Here is a 20,354-nt window from a genome sequence, read left to right as displayed (position 1 = left end):
GCATCAATTTTAAGAATAGGCAAAGGTCTTAAATAGACAATTCTCCAAAGAAGATACACAAATGACCAATAATTACATGAAAACATACTTCCATTATTAGTGTTTTCAGAAATGTAAATCAGAACCACTTCATGATACCACTTAACACCCACTAGAATGGATATTACTTAAAAAGAACAAATATGGGTGGGGAGGCGGAGAAATTGGAACCCTTCTGCAGTGAAGGTGGGTATGCTAAATTGCGCATCTGCTATGGAAAACAGTTTATCAGTCCTTCAAAAATTTAAACATAGAAATAACCATATGACCTAGCAGCTCTACTCCTAAGTATACTCCGCAAACAATTGAAAACAAATACTCAAAAAAGTACATGTATATACTCACTGTATATATTTATTAACAATACCCAAAAGGTGAACACAAGCAAACATCAATCACTTGATGAATGGATAAACAAAATGTGATATATACATATGGATATTATTCAGCTACAAAAAGAAATGAAGTACTGACATATATTACAACATGGATGAAATCTGAAAATATGCTAAGTGAAAAAAGCAAAATGAAAAAGGCCCCTTATTGTGATGATCAGTAGTGAGGGAAAGCAAATGAGTGTTTGCCAGGGGCTCGGCATAGAGTGGCATGGGGAATGACTGCTTCATGGGTCCAGGGTTTTCTTTTGTGGTAATGAAAATTATTTGCCACTACACAGAGGTAGTGCTTGCACTGCATTGTGAATGTACTAAATGCCGCTGAATTTCACACATTTTAATGGTTAATTATATGTTACATGAATTATACCAACACAGTTTTAAAAAGTGCCAATATTTTTAAACCTATCATTATTTCCAAGAATAACTAATTATATTTGAAAAGTACTCAAGTTATCAGTTACAACATGGATGAAATCTGAAAACATGCTAAGTGAAAAAAGCAAAATGAAAAAGGCCCCTTATTGTGATGATCAGTAGTGAGGGAAAGCAGATGATTGTTTGCCAGGGGCTCGGCATAGAGTGGCATGGGGAATGACTGTTTCATGGGTCCAGGGTTTTAACAACTTGTTTTAACAATTATACTACAGGGGAATTTGAACATTAGTTTATAAATGTACATATTATATGTGCAAAGGAACAAATCATAATACGTAGCCCAAACATTTTAAAAGTGATTATTTCTTCTCACTGTGTTTGACCTACCATATGTTTTCTGCTTATAATTCTTAAAATTCTTCTAGAGTAAAATATAAAAAAACTCAAGCACTCAGAAGTATATATTGATATGGATATATTCAAAGATTATAAGGTGATGCTGAGGATTTTGGACCAAATTTCAAATAGTATGAATCCAGTTATATTGAAAGTAAAATGTGTGCGGTACTCTGTGTGTATTCATATCTGTTCATATGCATATACAAATGTTTAAATACCATATATATGTTTTTTTTACACAGGATCAGACTCTGTTGCCCAGACTGGAGTGCAGTGGCAGGATCATGGCTCAGTGCAGCCTCAACCTCCCTGGACTCAGGTGATCCTTTCACCTCCACTTCCTGAGTAGCTGGGACTACAGGTACATGACACCATGCCTAGCTATTTTTTTTTTTTTTTTTAGAGACAGGTACTCGCTACATTGCCAAAATTGCTAATTACTAAATTGGTCTTGAACTCTCAGGCTCAAGTGATCCTCCTGCCTCAGCCTCCAAGAGTGCCAGGATTAGAGTTGTGAGCCACCACGCCTGGCCAATGCCATATATTTTATATCATGGTCAGTGTTATACTGAGCATGCGTTTGAATATGATATTTTTGACCAATAAATTCATATCTTTAATTCATAGTTACATAAACAGAGACATTAATGAAACATTATAGCTTCATGTGAGTGGTGTGAATACATCCATCTTAAAGTTTTACTGGGGTTCACATCTAAGTGACTGAATATGAGATGTGCCTATTTCAATTATCATTTATTGAATTTTGTTTTCTTTCTTTTGAGATTTTAAAGATAAAATTTGAAGGTAAGAATTAGAGATAAAAATTCAAGAATAATTTTAAAATCCTAATTTTCAGAGGCATAACTATGTAAAATATATATATTTATATATGTGTTTATGTATGTATAAATAGATTTTATAGATTAAAAAAGCAAGGTGAGATCTTAATTCTTAATGACTAGTCCAATCACATAGTTCTTTGCAAATATTTTATTGTCCAAAATTCAGAAATTGCAAATTTTATATGACAATGTCAAAAACTGGTCAGAAATCAAATTTTAGAATGAAAATCTTCATTCATACTATGGAATATTCATACTAAAATGCAATGCATAGCTAAATCCAATTTAAATGTAAATTCATTGTGTTGACTATATATAGAACTTTTTATCTATGTATTGAAAAATGGAATAAATATGGAAAAGGGTATCAGTGTTTAATATACAGTTTTATGAGACTGCTTTTCTCTTGATCAGCACATGGGTTTTTTTTTTTTTTACTGCTTTGCAAATTCCACCTTTTTGTTACTAATGAGAAAATATAGGACTGAATCCTAACTGGAAAACAGTAACACATATACACAGCAAAGTTATAGGGCAGTCTTAAGCCATGGCCATTTAATGACACAGGAAAATGTTTGTGTTCCAACGTTAAATAATGAAACCATGAGACAAAATCCTGTGATCCATCTGATTAAAATTTATAGTCATTCCTGTGTTTGTGTCCATTCGAATCGGGTTCTGTGTCTCTGTCAAGCTTGAGAGCTACCTGGTCCCTTATCTTAGAGCTCCACTAAATGGCAGCCTCCCACTCAACATATAAGGCCCAATGCCTAGATCAGAACGTGAAATGGAACTCCTAGGGAACCTGGGTAGGGAGTCAGGACAAGAACCACATGGCCTGGCCGGGCTCGGTGGTTCACGCCTGTAATCCTAGCACTTTGGGAGGCCGAGGCAGTCGGATCAGGAGGTCAGGAGATCCAGACCATCCTGGCTAATGCGGTGAAACCCCGTCTCTACTAAAAAAAAAAAAAAAAAAAATTAGCCGGGCATGCTGGCGGGCGCCTGTAGTCCCTGCTACTCAGGAGGCTGAGGCAGGAGAATGGCGTGAACCCGGGAGGCGGAGCTTGCAGTGAGCCGAGATAGCGCCACTGCACTCCAGCCTGGGCAACAGAGCAAGACTCTGTCTCTCAAAAAAAACACAAATGAACCACATGGCCTGGTGCCTAGATTTGCTCTTCTCCAAGACCTTAGGTGTTAACATTTCTTTGTTTGTTTGTTGTTTCCTTAGGCATGGATCCCTGAGGTCTGCCCCAGTACTATAAGACAATTTGATGTAAGAAAACACAGCAGATATAATACTGAGTGAAGAAGAGTATAAATGAGAAGACTGGTTGTGCAGATACTGAGTTCATGAAAAGAGGAGATGATTGATGAGGGTGAGTGGATCACACCTCGGTTTAATATCCAATGGAAAACAAAAGCAAAATGCTAAGAGTGGAATAAGTTTACACAAATTGAGCAAACTGCTAAGTAGTTCTAGTTTCTGGTGTCTTTGTCTCTTCTTGGCCTTTTTTTGAAATGTGATGGGCGGGAGAATAGCGCCTAGAGCAAAGTCAGTTGGCTTCTCCCGTACAATACTGTCATCGTGCGGAAACAGTTTCGTAGCATCCAAAGCCGTGAGCGTTTCCTCCATGTGAGCCCTAGCAATTGAAGGAAAAGCCAGTGAAGGCTGAACAGACCCGAGACACAAGTTGATCTTCCTACCCTTTTCTCTGAGGCCTGGCAGAAGCAATGAACAAATGCAAAGTCTCCGCGAAGTATCTGCTGAGTGAGGGAGCAGGACTGAGCCAGCTGCTTCCAGGAAGTTTTGGCACAGGAAGTAGAGGACAGGGCCTCAGTTTTCTCATAGTGGGGACAAGGCTAGAAAATGATACAGCCAAGTACAGACCCTTGGGGCATTTATGTTATGAATATGCCCTTGGGAGCTTTAGGCAACCTGGTTGTCCTTGTGTTGTGGGGCTGTGACATTTATAGCAGCAGTGTTGGCTGGCAATGACAGGCCAATTCCAGGAACCATCTATCTGAAGTCAGCGTCACTCACATGGTCCTCAATACACTAAAATTCTAACCACCATTGCCTATAGCTAGAAGGACCTCTGTAGAGCAGTAAGGATACACTGAGATGCCTATGTGGGCCAGATCATCTTTTAGGAGAGCTGATATGCTAAAGAGGATGAAGGCCAAAAATGCGATGGAAGGCCTAAGCAATTATCTGAGCGCACAAGCCAGCAGCTTCTGTGATGTTATAGGTTCAGGAGAAAGTCTTTTGTCATAATAGGACGCCGATGTCATCTCAGTTCTCTCAAGGAGGGCAGATAGGTGGCTCTTTTCTGTTCGATGTCCTTGATAAGTATGGCATTGTTTAGGCCTGAGCAAATCATTATCTACTGCATCCTAGCTAGTATTTTCTGTAGCAGCTTCAAATCTATTTCCTAATGAAGATATCCAACCTTTGGTGTGGGGACCTCTAGATACTTTATGACTCATAATTGAGAATCAAAATGGTGACTAAAAGTGTATGGGTGACTTGATCCTCATGACATTCTTCCTCAGAATTTATTATTTTAGTATCTGAATTCTTAATGAAAGGAATTAATGTTAGTCTGGTTCTGCACTGTGACATTACAGTGCTTCAAGAGCTTGTTCAGGTATGACCTCTCCTGGCCTCTGAGGATTCAGGCAGGCATTCCAGGGTAAGGCATTCTAGGGTAATCTAGCTTTTTTGACATCTTTGACTTTGTCTAGTTGAATGATGATCTGCATACATAAATGCTATTGGCATGCACAAGTGTCTTGGAGACTCTCTGGGAAGCATTTCTCCATGACCCTTGATATCTTACCTCCCCAGAGTATTTCACCTAAAGTAGACTTAGACATCTGCTAAACTACCTCCTATGGAGGAATAGTTTGACCTGACCATTTTCATGGAAGAATACAGACCTACCTATGGGACAGTGTCTCATATCTGAAGGTAGAAATGCTGGTGTCCCCAAACCTAGAATTCTTTAGGCTAAGTGATCTTTTATTCACCCCTTGCTAACTATCTTTAATAGAGGCTGTGTGCCTGGGCAGTGGATAGAAGCCTGGCAAGGAAATCACACCTAGCCAAGTACCAGTGGTAGTGACAAGGAGGTTGATTGGTTTATTCTGCAATGGAAGATAGTGTGGAGGGGCAATGAGCCTATCATTCCCATTTAGGTTGGATACATGTCATTCATCTGCACCAGGTAGTCCCTTTAGCCATCATAAAATCTTAATTGCATTCTCTGTATCCTCGTAAACAGCCATTCCTTGCCTCTGATTTAGGGAGAATAGCAAATTGTTGAACCTTGTGGATTAAACCTACCACACCATAAGATAAATAATAAATAACAAAGTAAAGTGTATTTTACTCTACTCTTTTTTTTTTTTTTTTTTTTTGAGGTGGAGTCTCGCTCTTTCACCCAGGCTGGAGTGCAGTGGCGCAATCTCGGCTCACTGCAAGCCCTGCTTCCTGGGTTCACACCATTCTCCTGCCTCAGCCTCCTGAGTAGCTGGGACTACAGACGCCAGCCACCATGTCTGGCTAATTTTTTGTATTTTTAGTAGAGACGAGGTTTCACCGTGTTAGCCAGGAAGGTCTCGATCTCCTGACCTCGTGATCCGCCCGCCTCGGCCTCTCAAAGTGCTGGGATTACAGGCATGAGCCACCGTGCCCAGTGCATTTTACTCTACTTCTAACATGTCATAACCTTAAACCAAACATATAGTCACGTATGTATTCTAGAGAGCCAGTACGCACGTTGTGATGCATCTGTAAAAACTTAAACAAAAAATGAATGGTGTCTACATTTCTAAAGGAATGTTTCTGAGCATATATTTTTCAGAGTTACCTTCATTTACACTGAAGGCTTGCAATGTTGAAAACATTTACCATTTATGATATTCAAATGAATTCATCCTCCTGAAAGCTTTGTTAAAATACACACTTGATCTGCTCCAAACCACAGTGTAGAGTGTAACCCAATTTCAATACAGATTTGTTATTTGCATGAAATTAGGAATGTATATATAGCCGGGCGTGGTGGCTCACACCTGTAATCCCAGCACTTTGGGAGGCCAGGGTGATTGGATCACTTGCGGTGAGGAGTTGGAGAATAGCCTGGCCAACATGGTGAAATCCTGTGTCTACTAAAAATACAAAACAATTGGGGATGGTCCAGGTGGCTCACGCCTGTAATCCCAGCACTTTGGGAGGCCTAGGCGGGCAGATCACGAGGTTGGGAGATGGAGACCATTCTGGCTAACATGGTGAAACTCTGTCTCTACTAAAAACACAAAAATTAGCCGGGCAGGTGGCATATGCTTTTAGTCCCAGCTACTCAGAAGGCTGAGGGAGGAGAATCACTTGAACCTGGGAGACGGAGGTTGCACTGAGCAGAGATCACATCACTGCACTCCAGCTTGGGTGACAGAGCGAGACTCCGTCTCAAAAAAAAAAAAAAACCAACAAACAAAAAAAAAACAAGTAACCAGGCCTAGTGGCATGCACTTGTAATCCCAGCTATTCAGGAGGCTGAGGCAGGAGAATCGCTTGAACTGGAGGTTGCAATGAGCCGAGATCTCGCCATTTCACTCCTGCTGGGAGACAGAGAGAGTTTTAGTCTCAAAAAAGAAAAAAATGATGTGTATATATCGGGGAACCTGCCCCGATATTCACGTAGGTTCTTTTCTATTTTCCTTAAGCGTCGGCCAGCTTGAGAAATAAAGGGACAGAGTACAAAAGCTGGGCTTCTGGGGGAGACATCACATGTCAGTAGGTTCTGAGATGCCCCACAGGCTGCAAAAACCAGCAAGTTTTTATTAGGGATTTTCAAAAGGGGAGGGAGTGTGCGAATAGGTGTGGGTCACAGACATCAAGTACTTTACAAGGTAATAGAATATCACAAGGCAAGTGGAGGCAGGGAGAGATCACAGGACCGAGGGGAAATTAAAATTGCTAATGAAGTTTCAGGCACCATTGTCATCGATAACATCTTATCAGGAGACAGGGTTTTTGAGATCAACCAGTCTGACCAAAATTTATTAGGATATATGCATGGAAATATATTCTTTTATTAGGCGGGAATTTCCTCTTCCTAATAAGCCTGGGAGTGCATGGAAATAATCCAAATTTATTTATTTATTGCCTAGACAAATTGTATTGTAGTGCTTTCCATCTTTATTAGTACATTGATTTTTCTCAATCTTTGTCAAGCATTATTCTTTAATTAACTAGTGGGAGAATACTGTAAGACTTATATCTAAAAGACAAATTATAAAATACACATGCACACACACACACACACAAACAGACACACCCCATAAAGTCTCAGGAAATACTTGAAGAATATGTAGTGTCATGGGAACATGCCGAGTTTTGATGTTAAATGACGAGACCATGAGATGAAACTCTGAGTAACCTCGATAGGAACTGAAGATATGTAGTATGAGTATCATGCCATGTGGAGCGCATATGGCATGCAGTAATGACAGCTATCTGGTCCCTCCTCTATGGTTCATGCCAAATTGTTGTCTGCAATGCAACACATGAGCTAAAACATGAAGAACTCCCTGGTTGTCTGGAAGGGGAGCCAGAATAGAGACCACCAGGATTTTTAAATCCTGGTGGTCTCGGAGCCTCAAGCAATTTTATCGCTGTGCTTTCATCCCCAAATTTATCCCCCGAGGGAGACAGTTTGATGCCATGGAAAGTACTGGACCTATAAATCTGAGGTAAATCGTAATCATATAGACTAGGTTAGGAGGATTTTAAATGTCTGAACAAATAAGATTTCTGATGAGGGTGGGTGGTTTCGGCCTTGGTTTGATTTCAGATGGAAAACAAAAGCAAAATTGCCACAGTAAGACCAGATGACTCCAAACTGGGCAAAAAGCAAGGCAGCCATGTTTCCTTGTGCCTTTGTCTTTGGGTGGCGTTTTTTCAGACAAGAAGGGCGGGAGAAGAAGGCTCCACGACACCTGTTAGCACATCTAGAGCACTACTGCCACCGTTAGGACATAGTTAAGCAACGCCCTACGCCCTATGCCTAAGCCATGTCAATGTCCTTCCCCTGAAGACAGTCCTTCCACCTGTTGGAGAAGGTCTGGCCTGTGGGGAGGGGGAAGAGGCTTGAGCTCCATGCTGCTCATCCTTGCCTTATCCTCTAAGACCACACTTTGGGAGGCTGAGGCAGGCGGATCGTCTGAGGTCGGGAGTTTAGGACCAGCCTGGCCAGCATGGTAAAACCCCATCTCTACTAAAAATACAAAAATTAGTCGGATGTGGTGGCAGGCGCCTGTAATCCCAGCTACTCAGGAAGCTGAGAATCGCTTGAACCCGGGAGGGGGAGGTTGCAGTGAGCCGAGATCTCGCCATTGCACTCCAGCCTAGGCAACACAGTGATACTCCGTCAAAAAAGAAAAAAGACCTGGACATTGGTAGTGTCTTGGTATAGAACCTGGAGAGTGAAGGAAAGTAAATACTGTGAATGTCGCTTGGTAAAATCCTGTTCCTTGTACACGGTACTGATGCTACCAGAGACCCAAAGACCTGTAGCAAGATGCAAGTACGTGAAAGCCTGCCAACTCTTGCTCCAAGGGGCAGGAACAGGAGACAGATGCCCACAAGAGCCTGCATGTGTGTTTGAGTGGGTTCCTGTTGTCCAGCAAACAACTGGGGAAATGGAGGCCCTGCCCCGGAAATTCCTGTGCCAGGACTGCCTGGCAGCTGCTGCTTCACTCCAAGCCCCTCACTCTCCAGGTTCTACACCAAGATACCGCCAATGTCCAGGCCTCTCTTAAGACCTTAGAGGAGAAGGCAAGAAGACCTAGCCTGGAGCCCAATCCTCTTCCACCTCAGCATAGATTAGACCTTCCCCCACAGCGAGGCTTCCAGGGAAGAATACTGTAACGGCGGATTCTGTCTTCAAACTATTTCCTCACGGTGGCAGTAGTGCTTCATATTTTCTTGGAAGCTCTGTCTAGGCGCCCTCTTCTCCCGCCTTTTCTGTCTGAAAAAATGCTACCCAGAGACAAAGGCCCCACCGATCAGGGCCACCAGGAGATTTGTCCAGTTTGGTACGACCTTGTCTTACTGTTGAATTTTTGCTATTTTCTTTCCATCTGAAAACAAAATGAGGCCTAAACCACCCATGCTCCTCACGAATCTTGTTCTTTCAGAAATTAAATATACTCCTGAGACTATCTGGGTATGATTTACTTCACACTGTTACAGGTCCAGCAAGTTCCATGGCATCAAATTGTCTCCTTCAGGTGATAAACTGGGTGGATGAAGGTACAATAAGGAAAAATTTATTTGAAACTTGGAGAAGATCTTTGGCAAACAGTTTACAAATCCTGGTGGTCTTTGACCTGGTTCCCCTCTCGGACAACCAGAGAGTTCATGTTCTAGCCTCATGTGTTGCATTGTAGGCAAAAATTTGGTTTAAGTCATAGAGTAAGGACCATCTGGTCATTACTCCTCGGCCTATATGCTCCACATGGCGTGATCCTCATAGTCCCTAAGTTCAGTTCCTATCGAGATCACTCAGTTTCATCTCATGGTCTCAACATTTAACACCAGAACACAGCATGTTCCCATGCATTACATATTCTTCAGGGATTTCCTGAGACATTAGATGCTGTGTGTGTGGGAGATGGGTGTGTGTGTTCTGTCCTGTCCCTTGGAGCAAGAGTTAGCAGGCTTTCAGGCAGTGTTACTGTATCACAGTCCTTTGTTGCAGCAGTATGAGAACACCAAAGACAGGCCTGTTCCAGGTGTGATAAAGCAGGAGCCAGTATGTTTGCTGATAGTCTCAAGGGCATCTAGTTGTCTAAAGACTGAAAGGACCTAAAGTTTTACATCTTCTAGTAGAGTTGTTTTTTGGTTTTGTTTTTTTAGATGGAGTCTTGCTCTGTCGCCCAGCCTGGAGTGCAGCAGCACGATCTCAGCTCACTGCATACTCTGTCTCCCAGGTTGAAGGGATTCTCTTGTCTCAGCCCCCCGAACAGCTGAGACTACAGATGGGCTCCACCACGTTTGGCTAATTTTTGTATTTTTAGTAGAGACGGGGTTTCACCATGTGGGTCAGGGTGGTCTCGAACTCCTGACTTCATGTGATCAGCCCGTCTCGGCCCCCCAGTGTGCTGGATTACAGGCTTAAGCAACTGTGCCCGGCCGTTCCTTTTTATTTTTTGTTTATTTACTTTCTTAGTGGAGTTGTTACACATAAAGGGATGGGAAACAAAAGGAGTGAAAAGGATTGAAAATTAATCCACATTTTAAAAGTGCTTGTCTGTGGGAGGTAGCATTACCCATGATCTCACTTTGTTAGCGGTGGCAGTGAACCGAGTTACCCCGAGTAACAGGCGGCATATCTATATAGGTCGACAGCAACTTCAGTCCTTGCCTCCTCCAAAGAAATAACTCGACTGAGGGTCATAAAGCAGAAAAAGAGACTGAGGCAAGATTCAGAGCAGGAGTGGAAGTTTATTTAACAGGCTTTAGAACAGGAAAGAAAGGAAAGAAAGAACCCTTGGAAGAGATCCAAGTGGGTGCCTGAATGGCCAAGAGAACAAAAAGACCTTTTAACCTTGATCATGGGACCTTATAGGCTTACCTCTTGCCCATAATTCTTCCTTTAGGGTGAGCTTTCCGCATGCGCAGTGCCCTCCTTACCCTTTGGAATTGAGCACTGTGCAGTGTGTTTAGGGAGTTATACACATGCCCATCTGAGGCTTTTTTCCTTTTTCTGGTGGCATGTACCCGGAACATCATATTTCGCCATTTTGTGTCTTAATACGCATGCCCAAGAAGCTGCTTCTCCCTGGGTCCTGCATTCAGTTCACACTTTTAATATTATCAGGTGTGGGCCATCAGGAGATTGCCTCTCCCTTGCTACCAAATTATCATTTTTAGGGAGACAATGTGATCATTGCTGAACCATCACGTGACATTTCTATTGGGTGGGGGAGAGTCCTTTCCTGCCCTGCTTATTGCCTATGTAACTAACTGTAACAACTTTACTTTTTCATGTATGACTATTGTGTCAGGCACATTTTGAAGAAGCATGAGTGTTTCAGTAAATTCAAAAACAGGTGGCAAAAGTGACATCAATGACAATGGTGCAGTAGACACTTTCTGTAGTCCATCTCTCCAGAAAAGCAACTCAAAACAGTTAATAATGTATAATTAGAAGATCATTTTCTCAGCACGAAATATGGGGCATTAATTAAAAACCTACAGCTAATAATATAGTCAAGAGGGAACGACTGAAAGCTTTGCTTCTAAAATCAGGAACAGGAGAAGAACACCTGCTTTTGCCACTTCTATTGAACATTATACTTAAAATTTTAGCCCGGGGCGTCAGGCAATGAAGATATATAAAATACATCCCAATTGAAAAGACAAAATGGAAATTATTTCTCTTCACAAATACGATGATCTTATAAAAAATGCTTAAAAATCCAGAAAACAACAATATTAGAGCTAGTGAACAGTATCTAGCAAGCACAGCAGGATAGAACATTAACTCGGAAAAATCAGTTGTAGTTTTATTTGTGTACACTAGCAATGAATAATCTGAAAATTAAATTAAGAAAGCAATTCCCTTTACAATAGCATCAAAATGAATCATATTTTTAGGACAATAGTTAATAGATGAAAGTCTTATACATTGAAAATCACAAAATATTGGAGAAGTTAAAGATAACCTTGATTTTAAAAAAGGACATCCTGTGGTAATGGGTTGGAAGACAAAATATTTTTAACATACCAATACTACCCACTGAGATCTATAAATTTAATGCAATCATTATTATCCCAATGAGCATTGTTTGTTTTTGTAAAAAAGGAACACAAATTCTAAAAATCCTATTAAATTGCCAGAGATCTGATAACCAATGTAAAGTTTGAATAAGAAAAACCAAGGTAGAAGACTCACACTTCTATATTTCAAAACTTACTAGAAAAGCTAGAGTAATCAAAGCAGTGTGATAATTAAATAAGAAAACACACAGTGATTAATGGAAGAGATGGAGAGTCTGGAAATAAACCCAGACGTTGTGGTCAATTCATTTTTGACAAAGTTATTCAGGTCATTTTATGAGTAATTAATAGAGTCTTTAACAAATAGTACGTAGACAACTGGTTATGCATATGCAAAAGGATGAATTTAGGCCGGGCGCTGTGGCTCACGCCAGTAATCCAGCACTTTGGGAGGCTGAGGTGGGCGGATCACAAGGTCAGGAGATCCAGACCATCCTGACTAACGCGGCGAAACCCTGTCTCTACTAAACAATACAAAAAAAAATAGCCGGGCGTGGTGGCGGGCGCCTGTAGTCCCAGCTACTCAGGAGGCTGAGGCAGGAGAATGGCGTGAACCCGGGAGGCGGAGCTTGCAGTCAGCGGAGATTGTGCCACTGAACTACAGCCTGGGTGACAGAGAGAGACTCCGTCTCAAAAAAAAAAAAAAAGAAAAGAAAGAAAAGAAAGAAAAAATTTAAGGATCCTGGGTGACAGAGCGAGACTCCGTCTCAAAAAAAAAAAAAAAAAAGGATGAATTTAGTCCTCTGCCTCACATTATATCCAAAAATAAGTCAAAATGTATCAAATTTCTAAATGTAAGAGCTAAAGCTATGAAACCTTCAGGGACACTATAGGGATAAATCGTCACGACTTTAGATTTGGCAATGATTTTTTAGCTATACCACCAAAAGCACCAATTAACAAAAGAAAATATAAATTGGACTTTCCTGAAATTAAAAACTTTTTGCATCAATATACACTATCAAGAACTTGAAAAGCCAATTGACACAATGTGAGGAAACATTTGTAAATCAATTATCTAGAAACTTCTAATACCCAGTACATATAAAGAACTCTTAAAACCTAGAAACAAAAAGATAGATAACCCAATTTATATCGAAGAGATAAGATATCATGGTCGGGCGCGATGGCTCATGCCTGTAATCTCAGCACTTTGGGAAGCTGAGGTGGATGGATCATGAGGTCAGGAGTTCCAGACCAGCCTGGCCAACATGGTGAAACCCCGTCTCTACTAAAAAACACAAAAATTATCGGGCATAGTGGCATGCGCCTGTAATCCCAGCTACTGGGGAGGCTGAGGCAGGAGAATCGCTTGAACCCAGGAGGCGGAGGTTGCAGTGAGCCGAGATTGCACCACTGCACGCAAGCCTGGGCAACAGAGCAAGACTCCATCTAAACAAAAAAAAAAAAAAACAGAGAGAGAGAGAGAGAGAGATCAAAAAGATGACCAATGGAAGAAATTTGAAAACAGCTTAAGTGAAGGAAACAAGACTAAAAAGACCACTTATTGAGATGATCAGTAGTGAGGGAAAGTAGATGAATGTTTGTCAGGGGCTGGGCAGAGAGTGGAATGGGGAATGACTGCTTAATGGGTCCAGGGTTTTCTTTTGTGGTAATGAAAATGCTTTGCCAATAGATAGAGATAGTACTTGCACTGCATTGTGAATGTACTAAATACCACTGAATTTCACACATTTTAATGGTTAATTTTATGTTACGTGAATTTTACAAACTCAGTTTTAAAAAGTGCCAATACTTTTAAAGCTGTCATTATTTCCATGAATAATTAATTCTATTTGAGAAGTACTCAAGTTATCAGTGAAGAAAACTTATTTTAACTGTTATACTACAAGGTGGCCGGGCACGGTGCCTCATGCCTCTAATCCTAGCACTTTGGGAGGCCGAGATGGGAGCATCACTCTAGGCCAGGAGATCAAGATCAACCTGATCAACATAGCGAAGCCCCATATCTAAAATTTTTTTAAAAAATATAAATAAAAAACAGTTATACTACAGGGGAATTTGAACATTAGTTTATAAAAGTCCATATTATATATGCATAGGCAAAAGTGATTATTTCTTCCATTATGTTTGACCTACCATATGTTTTCTACTTTATAATTTCATAAAGTTCTCCTAGAGTAAAATATGAAAAAATTACAAGCATTCAAAAGTATATATTGATGTAGATATATTCAATGAGTATAAGGTGATACTGAAGATTTTGTACAAAATTTCAAACATTATGCATCCAATTATATTTAAACTGTGTCGAGTGTGTGTGTATTTATATCTGTCTAGGTATATTACAAAATTTTTAATGCTGTATATGTATGATTTTTTAGACAGTGTCTCACTCTGTTGCCCAGGCTGGAGTGCAGTGGTATGATTATGGCTTACTGCAGCATCAACCTCCCTGGGCTCAGGTGGTCCTCCCACCTCTGCCTTCTATGTAGCTGGGGCTTCCATTGCATACCACCATGCTCAGCTATTTTTTGTATTTTTTGTATAGACGAGGTCTCACTACATTGCCAGAGCTGACCTTGAACTCCTGGGCTCAAGCTGTCCACCTGCCTTGGCCTCCCAAAGTGCTGGGATTACAGTTGTGAACCACTATGCCCAGCCAATGCTATACATTTTTAATCATGGTACATGTTATACTGAGTATATGTTTGAAGATGGCATTTTTGGCCAACAAATTCATATCTTCAATTCATCATTATATAAACAGAGACACTAATGAAGCATTCTAGCTGCATGTGAGTGGTGTGAATGCATCCATCTTACAGTTTTCTTTTTGTTTTTGTTTTTGTTTTTTGTTTTTTGTTTTTGTGAGACGGAGTCTCGCTCTGTAGCCCAGGCTGGAGTTCAGTGGCGTGATCTCGGCTCACTGCAACCTCCACCTCCTGGGTCCCGGTTCAAGCAATTCCCCAGCCTCAGCCTCCCAAGTAGCTGGGATTACGGGCATGTGTCACCATGCCCAGTTAATTTTTGTATTTTTAGTGGAGACGGGGTTTCACCATGTTGGCCAGGCTGGTCTTGAACTCCTGACCTCGTGATCCGCTCGCCTTGGCCTCCTAAAGTGCTGGGATTACAGGCATGAGCAACCGCGCCTGGCTGTACAGTTTTCTTAGGTTACACATCTAGGTGACTAAATGTGTGAGATGCCTATTTCAACTACAATTTGTTGAATTTTGTTATCTTTCTTTGAAGATTTTAAAGATAAAGTTTTAAGGTAAGAATTAGGAATAAGAATTCTAGAAGAATTAAAAATTCTAATTTTCAGAGGTATAAGTATGTATTATACATCTGTTTATATTGTATATAAATATGTATTTATATGTTTATGTATGTTTAAATATATATATATTTTTTAGCCAGGTGCGGTGACTCACGCCTGTAATCCCTGCACTTTGGGAGGCTGCGGTGGGCGGATCACCTGAGGTCGGGAGTTCGAGACCAGCCTGGGAGACAGAGTGAGAATCCATCTAAAAAAAATTAATATATGTATATATATTTATATATGTATCTGTATTTTTTAGATTTAAAAGTGAAAATTGAGAACTTATGTTTTGATGAATAGTCCAATTAAGAAGTTCTTTGCAAATATTTTATTGTCTAAAATTCAGATATTGCAAATGTTTTATGAGAATATCAAAAACTCCTCAACAATCAGATGTGAAACTTTTAATTCTTCAACCTTAAGTATAGCTAAATTCAGCTAAAATGTAAATTTATTGTGTGTTTGACTGTATACATAGAACTTTTTATCTGTGTATTGAAAAAAAGGGAGTAAATATGGAAATGGTTATCAGTGTTTAATATATAGTTTTATGACATTGCTTTTCTCTTCATCAGCATATGGTTACTGTTTTACTTTGCAAGTTCTATGTCTTTGTCACTAATGAGAAAATATAGGACTTATTCCTAATGAAAAAGAGTAAGACACATGTACAACAAAGTTATAGGACAGTCTTAAGTCATAGCCATTTAATGACACTGGAAAAAATTTCTGTTCCAATGTTAAATAATGAAACCATGAGACAAAATTCTGTGATCCATCTGATTAGAATTTATAGTCATTCCCGTATTTGTGTCCATTCAAGTAGGGCTGTGTGTGTTTTCTCAGGCTGGAGAGCTATCCGAACCCTTATGTTAGAGCCCCACTAAATATCAGCCTCCCTCTCAACATATAAGGCCTAATGACTAGGTCAGATCGTGCGGTAAAACTCCTAGGGAACCTGGGTAGGGAGTCAGGACAAGAACCACATGGCCTGGTGCCTAGATTTGCTCTTCTGAAAGACCTTAGGGGTAAAACTTTTTTTTTTCTTCTCTCCTTAGGCATGGAAACCTAAGGTCTGTACCCAAAACTACAGGACTATTTGACATCATAATAAAACACTGCAGATATGATGCTGAGTAAGAGTAGAAATGGGAAGACTTGGTTGTGCAGTAACTGAGTTCTTGAAAAGAGGAGATGCTTGATGAGGGTGAGTGGATTACATCACTGTTTAATATCCAATGGAAACCAAAAGCAAATGGCTAAGAGTGGAATATGTTTACACGAATTGAGCAAAATATTGGGTAGCCATAGTTTCTGGTGTCTTTGTTTCTTCATGGCCTTCTTTTTGAAACGTGTAGTCATGTATGTGTACACATTCATACAAAAAGCTGATAGTGTCTACTTTACTAAAGTAATATTCTTGAGGTCAAATTTTAAGATTTATCTTTATTTGCCAGGTACAGTGGCTCATGCCTGCAATCCCAGTGCTTTGGGAGGCCAAGGTGGGCCAATCACGAGGTCAGGAGATTGAGACCAGCCTGGCCAACATAGTGAAACCCCGTCTCTACCGAAAATACAAAAATTAGCAGGGTGTGGTGGCACACACCTGTAATCCCAGCTACTCGGGAGGCTGAGGCAGGAGAATCACTTGAAACCAGAAGGCAGAGGTTGCAGTGAGCCGAGATCCTGCCTCTGCACTCCAGCCTGGGCGAAAGAGCAAAACTCTGTCTCAAAAAAAAAAAAAAAGATTTACCTTTATTTACAGTGAAGGCATGAAATGTTGAAAAATAAGACTTAGTACTGTGGACATTCAAATGAATTCACGCTCCTCAAAGGTTTCTTAAAATACACACTTGGTCTGATCCAAATCACAGCGTACACAGTAATCCAATTTTAATACAGATTTATTTTTTGCTGAAATTAACAATGTACTTATTGAAAGATATGCATGGAAATAATCCAAATGAGTTGCCTTGACAAGTTGTATTGTAGCGGTTTTCTTCATTATTAATACATGGACTATTCTTAATATTTGTCAAGCATTATTCTTTAATTTACTATTTGGAGAATACTGTAATCCTTATACCTAAAAGACAAATTATAAAACTCTCAGAGAAACATATAATTATAAACACACACAGTCCATAAAGTCTCAGGAAATACTTGAAGAATATTTAATGGCATGGGCACATGTTGTGTTTTGATGTTAAACGATGAGACCATTAGACGAAACTCGGAGTAACCGTGACAGGAATTAAACATATGTACTTTGAATATCATGCCATGTGGAGTATATATGGCATGCAGTAATGAGCATCACCTGGTTTCTCCTCTAGTGGCTCATGCCAAATTGTTGCCTACAATGCACCACAGAAGGCTCAGAAGGCTCTCAGAATAGGGAGAACTCCCAGGGGAGCCAGGTCAAAGACCTCTCGGATTTTTGTTTTTTGTTTTTTGTTTTTTTGAGACGGAGTCTCGCTGTGTCCCCAGGCTGGAGTGCAGTGGTGCGATCTCGGCTCACTGCAACCTCCACCTCCCGGGTTCAAGCGATTCTACTGCCTCAGCCTCCCGAGTAGCTGGGACTACAGCCCACCACCACGCCCGGCTAATTTTTGTATTTTTAGTAGAGATGGGGTTTCACCATGTTGGCCAGGGTAGTCTCGATCTCTTGAACTCGTGATCCGCCCGCCTTGGCCTCTCAAAGTGCTAGGATTACAGGCGTGAGCCACCACGCCCGGCCGACCTCTGGGATTTTTAAATTGTTTGCCGGAGAAGATCTTTTCTGCTTTCAGCCCTTTTCTCCTTTTTGTGTTTTCACCCACCGAATTTATCCGCTGAAAGAGACGGTTTGATGCCACGGAAATTACTGGACCTGTAACTCTGAAGCAAATCAAACTAACACAGACTAGTTCAGGAGAATATGTAATTTTTGATAGAACAAGGGCAGGTGGTTTAGGCCTTGGTTTGATTTGTTTTCTTTTCTTTCTTTCTTTCTTTTTTTTTTTTTTTTTATTTGAGACGGAGTTTCTCTCTTGTTGCCCAGGCTGGAGTGCAGTGGCGCGATCCCGCAACCTCTGCCTCCTGGGTTCAAGCGATTCTCCTATCTCAGCCTCCCGAGTAGCAGGGATTACAGGCATGCGTCACCACACCCGGCTAATTTTGTATTTTTAATAGAGACGGGGTTTCTCCATGTTGGTCAGGCTGGTCTCGAATTCCCGACCTCAGGTGATCTGCCCTCCTTGGCCTCCCAAAGTGCTGGGATTACAGGCGTGAGCCACCGCGCCCGGCCTTTAGTTTGATTTCAAGTTGAAAATAAAAAGAAAAAGTGCAGCAGTAAGACCGGCAAGCTCCAAACTGCAAGATATAAAGCATCCAGGTTTGGAACGCCTTGTCTATGGGTGGCTTTTTTTTCAGGCAGGAAGGGCGGGAGAAGAGGACTTTGAACCAGGGCTTCTTCCTGTATGTGGAGCAATACTGCCATCGCGCGGATATCGTTTTAAAAAAAAAAAAACCCTTCCACCATTACAGTGTTCTTCCCCGTGAGGACTACCTGTTGGCCAAGGTCTGGTCTGTGGGGAGGTGGAAGAGGCTTGGGCTCCATGCTAGGTAGGAGTCCTTGTCTTCTCCTCTAAGGCCTTAAAAGAGACCTGGATATTGGCGGTATCTTGGTATAGAACATGGAGATTGAACGTTCTGAAAGCAAATCCTATAAACTTCCCCTGGAATAACCCTGTTCTATGTGCGCGGTACTGATGCTACCAGAGACCCAAAGACCCATAGCCAGCACGAGAACGTTGGCTGACTCTTGCTCCAAGGGACAGGAATAAGAGATAGATGCCCGCAAGAGCCTCCATGTGTGTTTGAGTGTGTTCCTGCAGTCCTGCCCACACCAGGAGGAACCGAGGCCCGGCCCCACGATTTCCTGTGCCGGGACCTCCTGGCAGATGCTGTTTGACTTCGAGCCCATCACACTCCAGGTTCTACACCAAGATACCGCCAATGTTAAGGCCTCTCTTCAGGCCTTAGAGGAGAAAGCAAGAAGACCTAGCCTGGAGCCCAAGCGTCTGCCACCTCCCACAGTTCAGACTTTTCCCCACAGCGAATCTTTCCAGGAAGGACGCTGTAATGGCGTATTGTGTCTTTAAACGATTTCCTCACGGTGGCAGTCGTGCTTCACATTTTCAAGGAATCCCTATCTTGGAGCGCTTTTCTCCCACCCTTCCCGTCTGAAAAAACGCCACTCAGAGACAAAGGCGCCACCCAATATGGCTGCCTGGAGATTTGTCCAGTTTGGTGCAACCTGGTCTTACTGTTGAATTTTCGCTTTTTTTTTTTCCATCTCTAAACAAAATGAGGCCTAAACCACCCATGCTCATCAAGAATCTTGTTCTTTCAGAAATTAAATATACTGCTCACTAAGTCTATCTGGGTATGATTTACCTCACACAGTTACAGGTCCAGCAAGTTGAATGTAATGAAAATGATTTGCCACTAGATAGTGGTAATGCTTGCACTGCATTGTGAATATACTAAATGCCACTAAATTTCACACATTTTAATGGTTAATTTTATGTTTTATGAATTATACAAACTCAGTTTTTAAAAGTGCCAGTACTTTTAAACCTATCATTATTTCCATGAATAATTAATTATATTTGAAAAGTACTCAAGTTTTCAGTGAAGAAAACTTGTTTTAACAGATATACTACAAGGCAGCCAGGCTTGGTGCCTCATGCCTCTAATACTAGCACTTTGGGAGGCAGAGTTGGGTGGATCGCTTGAGGCCAGGAGTTCGAGATCGGTCTGGTCAACATAGCGAAACCCCATATCTAAAATTTAAAAAAAGAAAGAAAGAAAGAAAAAGAACCAGTTGCACTACAGGGGAATTTGAACATTAGTTTATAAAGTCCATATTATATGTGCATAGGGAAAATTGATTATTTCTTTTCACTGTGGTTGACCTATCATATGTTTTCGGCTTTATAATTTCTTAAAGTTCTAGAGTAAAATATGAAAAAAATTCAAACACTCAAAAGTAAATACTGACGTAGATACATTCAAAGAGTATAAGGTGATGCTGAAGATTTTGTAGAAAATTTCAAACAATATGAATTCAATTATATTTAGAGTAAACTGTGTTGAGTGTGTCTGTATTTATATCTGTAGGT

General features: G+C 40.9%; 1 long non-coding RNA gene across 1 annotated transcript in view; it reads left to right on the top strand.

Moving 5' to 3' along the window:
• Positions 1-20,354, top strand: part of LOC103785380 (uncharacterized) — a 106,160-nt gene that overhangs the window by 22,775 nt on the left and 63,031 nt on the right. The window contains exons 4-7 of the long non-coding RNA XR_008622754.1: positions 1,454-1,572; positions 3,285-3,432; positions 15,281-15,379; positions 16,245-16,393. This is a non-coding gene — a long non-coding RNA (uncharacterized LOC103785380). The remainder of the gene's footprint in view (positions 1-1,453; positions 1,573-3,284; positions 3,433-15,280; positions 15,380-16,244; positions 16,394-20,354) is intronic.

The sequence above is a fragment of the Pan paniscus genome, chromosome X (genome assembly GCF_029289425.2).
Source record: "Pan paniscus chromosome X, NHGRI_mPanPan1-v2.0_pri, whole genome shotgun sequence".
Classification (NCBI taxonomy): domain Eukaryota; kingdom Metazoa; phylum Chordata; class Mammalia; order Primates; family Hominidae; genus Pan; species Pan paniscus.
The sequence above is the reverse complement of the archived record's forward strand: the minus strand, read 5'-3'. Positions and strand labels throughout refer to the sequence as shown.